We start from the raw sequence: 7,216 nt of genomic DNA, 5'->3' as shown, positions 1-7,216 counted from the left end.
TCTCAGGGGCTTCCAGCTATCGGTTCAAAGAGATGAATAAGGAAAAAGTTTCTCCTATGGGCCACTCACTTTTGGTGGGTAACATTACCAATGAGGACAAAAATATCTAGCACGCGTATGTTGTTTCTCAAAGAATAATAGAAGAAGAATGAAAAAGGAAAGGAAAGGAGGCAAAGAAAAAAGAAGTGGAGAAGACACTAGAGTTGTACTAGCAATGTCAGGAACCAAAACTTTAGAGGAGGGATACTCTGGATTGATGATTACGCAATCCTATAGCTGCAGTCTATAGGATGTACCAACCAATGCCAATATTCAAAGGAAATGACAGGAGAAACGAGGATGGTAACTAGTCCCATCTTGGAAGAAGTTATCTCAAGTCGGGCCCTACTTGAGACAACAATCTAAGGAGAACCAATCACTAGTGAGGTGACCAAAATTATAGGAGACAAAAATTGAATAGGGAGAGAGAGGCAGAAGGAGAAAAATGGAAAAGATTAATTCTCATCATTGCTATGAATGATTAGCATGTTATGTAAGGATTTCCAAATCTAATAAAAAATCCCTCATCCCTAATCTTTTATTCAAAGCAATGTTACATGGATTTATTATATGCAATATGCCAGCAAGTGAGTATGAGCAAAGAAAAATGAAATAGGAAGATTTGAAAATGAAATAGGAAATGAAATAAATATCCCTGGCTAGAATTTGATGAGTTGTTGGAGTGAGGGGCACCTATGAACCATTTCATCACTTTCTTGATGCAAATTGATCATTCTTGGAGGTTAATCATTTTCGAGAGTTTTTATTCCCACAAGTATGGGTTATTTTGGCATTTTTATTATGCTTTTGAGCTATCTCAAGATCGGCTAACATATTTGTATGCTTCTGTAATGTCAATTCTGACATTAAATTGTTACAGATTTATTTATTCTACAATTTTGACAATTTGGGAAGCCATGGGACCCATGTGATTTTTGGGAAACCTTGGGAAGGGAAAAGGCGCTTAAATGTTTTGTTGGCATAGCATGGGGGCCACCCACATGAGGAAATACGCACCACCTTAGAGGGAAGTTCAAATGACTGAGGAGGGAAAGTGAAATTGCTAGTTGGAGGGGGCCCACATGGGAAAAGAGGCCCATGAATTATAAATAGAGGAGGCTCGCCTCATTTGGCATCTTTTGGATATATTGAACTCAATCTTAGTTGCTCTAGCTGCTTAGCTGGGTCACCCGCTATTTAGCACGAGTTCCTCAAGCAGATTGTTGATCATCATTCACTCACTTCTTCTTCTCTATAGGAGGGTACATTAGCTCTTATCTTTCTTTTTGGACGTAATATGACCATTTATAGATCGAATTGTCTTGTGAAGGATATTTTTGCATGGACAGACTTTTGGTATTCACGAAGTGATTCCTATTGGAAATATGTAAATTTATTGTCACATTTTCTTCCATTTTGCATGCTATATTTCTGAAATTAGGTCTTCTATGAATGCCATATTAACAAGTGCAATATATTTTCTTGAAATCTTGATCTTTGATGGCATGTAAAATTTGTTTTGCAAGAGTCCATCAAAGGAACTTGATTCATGCATATCTTGACATCAAAATATTCCATATAGTGAAGTCACTAGTCATTTCTAATTGAAGAAATTCAATCTTTCACCCTCTTCATCCAAGGTCCTCTTTCATTGACCTTTCACTAATTGTCTCCATTGCCTAACTAGATAAAGGCTCTAAACTAATAGGTGTTCATGATTATAAATCTTCCTTTCTTCTTTAATTTCATGGTAAGTAGGGTTGGTTTGGTTTTAGCTTAAAATATACATTTAATCACAATTTTATGTCCATACCTTATTGCCCTATTGGAAGGGATTGCATTTAATAAATAATAAAAGAAAAAATCAAGCATTAATTGAATATCGTTGGACACCTAATCCTCTAAGGGTTGGTGTGGAATGTGAACAACCATGAGAGTCCAAGAGACCTTGGGATGTGGCACCCAACGGTTACACGAATGTACTATAAATGTATATCATTGTCAAATAATAGATGAACTCTCCTACTTATCTTTCATATTATGTTGCTGCCATGTGTGTGTTTAACATGGTATCAGAGCAGGCGATCTCCTGCCCTACTCAATTGTGAGCCACTTGTTTTCTGTGGCCTTTTTATACATGTCAGTCCTGTACCTCTGTTCTAGACTGCCATCTCTGTCAAATCTTTGTTGTTGAATGAGTTGGTCGAGAGTTGAACGTTATAACATACCTTGAATTTCGTGAACCGCCTTAATACACTACTCTCTGAAATCTACAGCATAATGCCCCAATACGCTGCTCTCTATACCTGTCAATTTTTCCTATTCACTGCCTCTCAAATATCTGCATGTCTATTATTCTTCATATGTTCATTCTTGCTTGAACTTGAGCGTTTTCAATGTGCGCCTGAGCTAACGCTCCATTAATTTGGCCTTTGTCAAAAATCTATTTTATTATTGTTGTCAGGGACGGTTTCTATTATAGATTTTGCCTTGAACAACAATTTGTCTGATCTTGTGCTCGTTGGCCTTCTCTTAGCGCTATCGATGTTATTCTCTATCTGCCCTCTGCTCATCAAACATGCTACCATACCCTATCTACTTGTCAGAACTGCTCCCCTCCATCGTTTCTCTATTTGAGAGTCAATACCTAATTCTTCCTTGAAAAACGCTCTTCCTAACATCTGTGCACTTGATTGTTTCTCTGTGCATATATTGTATGAGGTCAATTGGGGGTCCATCTACATGTCGTTCTAACCTATCATTCCAGAATTCTCCATCCTCCTGCTACAAATCATTTGTGTGGTTTTCTGTCAACGCTGCAGACTTTTGGCATTACATTGAATCATAGTCTGATCACTGCTTTCCAAGCGTAGAGTTGAAAGGATGCATTGCATGGTATGTACATTTTATGTTGGGCAATGTGCGTTAAGGCTGGTTTGAATGGTTTGTGGTATACCTTACCATTGTAAAATCTATTCTGGTTACCATATTTTTACTGTTGCAGCATCCGGCTTAGCACCATACCACATCACATATCATCATCCCACCAAACCATCGTTGCTCTCTGTCTCGTGTGTTTTTTAATATATCTAACGTTGTATTACACCGCCTCCTCCTCACTCTAGTTTTATAGTCTATCCAAGGCGGTATCGTTGCAGTTACACCATACCATTAGTCATAATCTATTCATTTAACATTGTCATGGCATTAAGTTGAATGTTGTCGCTGTCCCAGCATTAAGTTGAATGTTGTCTGATATGTTGTGCCTCCCTGCAGCTTCCATTTAGCTATATTCATTTAACATTATGTATAAACGTTTGTATGCATAGTTTCATGCCACCATTGGTAAATCTGCCTCCCAATGTGATATGATGAACTAAATTCTCTTACAAAAACGGTTGCTTGAGTCTGGAGAATCAGAAGCACCGCAGAACAGCTTCGCAGCGATGTGGAGAACGGAGAGACTCTACATTACGTCCGAAGTGGAATCAATTGAATTGAGTTGGAACGCACAATTACAAAGATACTCTATGGAAGCTGAAGCAATTGAGTTGAGCTGGAACGCATAACTGCAAACATACTCTTTGTATTCCACAAAGCCCAACCTATTGATTGCCATTTCGGAACAATTCTTGGACCTACATATAACATCTATGGTGGTGGAAGGTGTATTCATGTTTTGGGCAAGAATTGATTATTTTGCGCAGGAAATGGTTGTATTCATATGATATTCATGTCATTGTACATGGAGCAAAAGAACTGTTGGGGACCTCCTCCATGTGTTGGGCTGAGCGATTTACTGAATGGGCACACTGGTTACTATCCTTCCACATTGATCGTAGATCTTGTTCGTACAGGGAGCCGGCCATTCGTCTGTTGATTGAAATTCTCGAGTGGTAATGTGCTCTAGTCAGGTTTCGAAATCTCAAAAAATGGTAGGGATCATACAATGTCGAGCTCCGAAAGGGGAGTGAATAGGTGTTGGCATTTGGGAATGAAAATGTGATTGAAAGAGTCTAACACCCTTTTGTTTCATAGGGGATGGTCACTTTATTTTCCCTGGTAACTCATCTGCCCCTCGCAAGAAGACAGACTAGCTGTGTTTTTCAATGGTCGTAAGAGCTATGTCTTTTATTTTCGATATGTTCCAGATGGGGTAGGCATGTAATAACTCGCTCTAATGGTCACACTGTCCATACATACATTATCTATTCTCTTAGTGTAGTGAAGGCTCATGTATTAATGTCATCTTTTATCTTTGAGACCTGGGCCTTTTATTTGCACCGGAAATGCATATGGCCCATGCATATCCATCTGGATAGTACCTTCATTCCTACGAGTATTTTTGTTGCATTTGGAGTTTACCCTGGTGCAGTTGTATTCGTGCATGATATATGCGTTGATAACTCCTGTCTCATTTCAATTGTAACGGTGAGTTGGTTAAAATGATGACTTTATACATTGAATATGTGTTGGAATGTGGTGGTGTGCTGTGCGTTTGAAAGTGAAGAAAATGTGTTGATGTGTTTACAATTCCGTGAGCACTGGTGTCATCCAAACTTTATATGCTGCGTTATTTGTATGCGTTGGTGAATGGAGCATATGTTTTGAAGGTCGTGGTCTGTATATGTTGGAGAGTGCGTAATTCATGGTATGCTTTGCAAGTAGTATGTGGTATGGTGGCTCTTCTCTTTGCATTGACAACTTGAATCGTATGACAAATGACAAATTATATGCGCATTGAGTTATTTTTTAAGGTTGTGTGGTATATATATGCTGATGTTTTCTCTGCTTTGAATTATATACCTTGAACTATAAGTTGCACTCTTTCCAAAGTTGAAATTTTCTTGGTCAATGGTAATGTCGACTTGCTCAAGGTTCCAAATTTCCAGCGATAAATAAAACATTCTTGACATAGTATTGTGAGTGGGTGCTGATTCTTCATTTGTTCATAGTTATGATCAGTTTTTAAAAGGTGTAATTTTGACAATGGAGAATATGGCTCAAATTACTGAAGTATTAGAATTCTTGAAAACTTTGATGCATTCTACCGATCATGACGCAGTGAAAATCAACAAATCCTCTCTGGCTGACATTAGAATTTGTCTGCAAAACGCACAAGAGAAGATAGAATTTTTGGAGCTTGAATATTAGCTTCAACAAAAGGAATTAAAATAGAGGAGTCGTCATTCTGAACCTGTTTCTGTTTAGAACATTGAAACAGACTCCCATAAGCAGCAAGTTGATTCAGATCTATTGCCCAATGAAGTAGCAGAATTGCATGCAGACACAGAAATTCAGTCTGCACTTCCGAAGCCCATCATCAGACCTTGGGAAGAGCTTGTCCCCAAAAAGCACAGAACTGGTCTTGGATATGACAAGGACGTGTCCTTTCATATTCTAGATTACTCAAAGCCCATCCAGTTTCAGAGTGCTGGATTTCTTCATGATAGTTCACCTTTAGCTGTTCCAGATTCTGTCCCTCTTCCACAGCAACAGATTGTGAGATGCCAACACTGTGACCAAGTTGGCCATCTGAAAGATCATTGTTTTGATCTTCATCCATGTAATCATTGTCATAAAACTAGTGATTCTTCAAACAAATGCTTCAGAAACAAACCTCCTGCAAGAACAAAGATTCATCTTGGATGGATCGCTTCTTGGCAATGGGCATCAACAGCCAAGAAGATATTCCAGTCATATGTCAGAACTTGTTCTAGAGTATTGAATAGTCTTGCAGTTGATTTTTCTCCATCATCTCACCTTGTATCTGACAGGGGGGGAAATGATGGTCATCTACAAGCTTCAAAGCCACATCAAACGAGCCTGAGCCACAACTTGCCATACCAGATTCAGAGTTGTAGCTAGAGACAAAGATGCCCCTGAGCATGCCTTCAGTCGGTGGACACTTCCTCTAGTAGAAGACTTCAGCTTCTTGCTAGTTTTGGAAGAGTTCCAGGAATTGCATTAAGCATTCCAGAGTTGTTGGTCATCCTTAAACCATCACAAGTTGAGACTTCCCTTTTCAGGTTGAGGTTCTCCCTTTTATGCGGGGTGAGACCTCCCCTTCATGGTTGAAGGTTTCCCTCTTCAAAACATTAGGAGCACTTCCTCTAGCAAAAGACCTAAGCTTCATGCCAGAATTGGAAGAGTTCCGGGAACTGCACTAAGCGTTCTAGTGTTGGTGGTCATCCTTAAACCACCTCCCTTTATACCAACATTTCAAAGAGCACATTCAGCCTAGTGTTGCCATGCATTTCTGCACGTTTTGTATTACATCTCTCTTCTTGGACTCATACATAACCCTTCGGATTAAGGGGGGAATGTAAGGGTTGGTGTGGAATGTGAACAGCCATGAGAGTCCAAGAGACCTTGGGATGTGGAACCCAACGGTCACACGAATGTACTATAAATGTATATCATTGTCAAATAATAGATGAACTCTCATGCTTATCTTTCATATTATGTTGCTGCCATGTGTGTGTTTAACAAATATTTTAACCTTAAAATTAGGGCTGATGTCTTGGTATTTATTGTTGTCATATGCATTTTCAGCCATTTCAAACTATTGTTTACTTAACCCTAGCTTGCCTCATTCATATCCTATTGTTCCTTTGATGATCCTATTCCTTACAGGCTATTTTCTAGAGCTATTATATCCCATCATGTGCCTTAAATCTGCATATCTCACAAACCCTAACTTAATCAATGGAAACATGAAATTGCATGAACAACTATAGAATAATTTCCAAGTATCCCAAACTAAAATGTGCCAAATACATAAGACGGCAGTCCATGCCTGGGTATAAGAAAAAAAAATTCTATACACGCAACAACATTTATAACATGAGAAACACTTTATATAGAAAGGAGTGATGAAACTAGGGCTCCCCTAGATCATGTGTATTGGTAGATCCACCTAAAGGCCCTTGCATAATACCTACACAAGTCATAAATGACCAACATGGTGTCAAATCATTGTCACCAAAAGATAGTCAGATAGGAATTTAAGAGAGGACTATCTTGAAGATGGGTATTCAAAAGACAATGTGATCGACCGCAAAGGGACTAGACATACCACCTAGGTTAAACACTTCACAGAACTCATTCAAGCATGGCCCAATATAATACATGAATACAACGAGGGAAACACTTTTGGATCAAGTAGTGAATTATG

The sequence above is a fragment of the Pinus tabuliformis genome, chromosome 3_2 (assembly GCF_031772625.1).
Source record: "Pinus tabuliformis cultivar Carrire ecotype Pingquan chromosome 3_2, CPIR1, whole genome shotgun sequence".
Taxonomy (NCBI): Eukaryota; Viridiplantae; Streptophyta; class Pinopsida; order Pinales; family Pinaceae; genus Pinus; species Pinus tabuliformis.
This window is presented reverse-complemented; position numbering follows the sequence as displayed.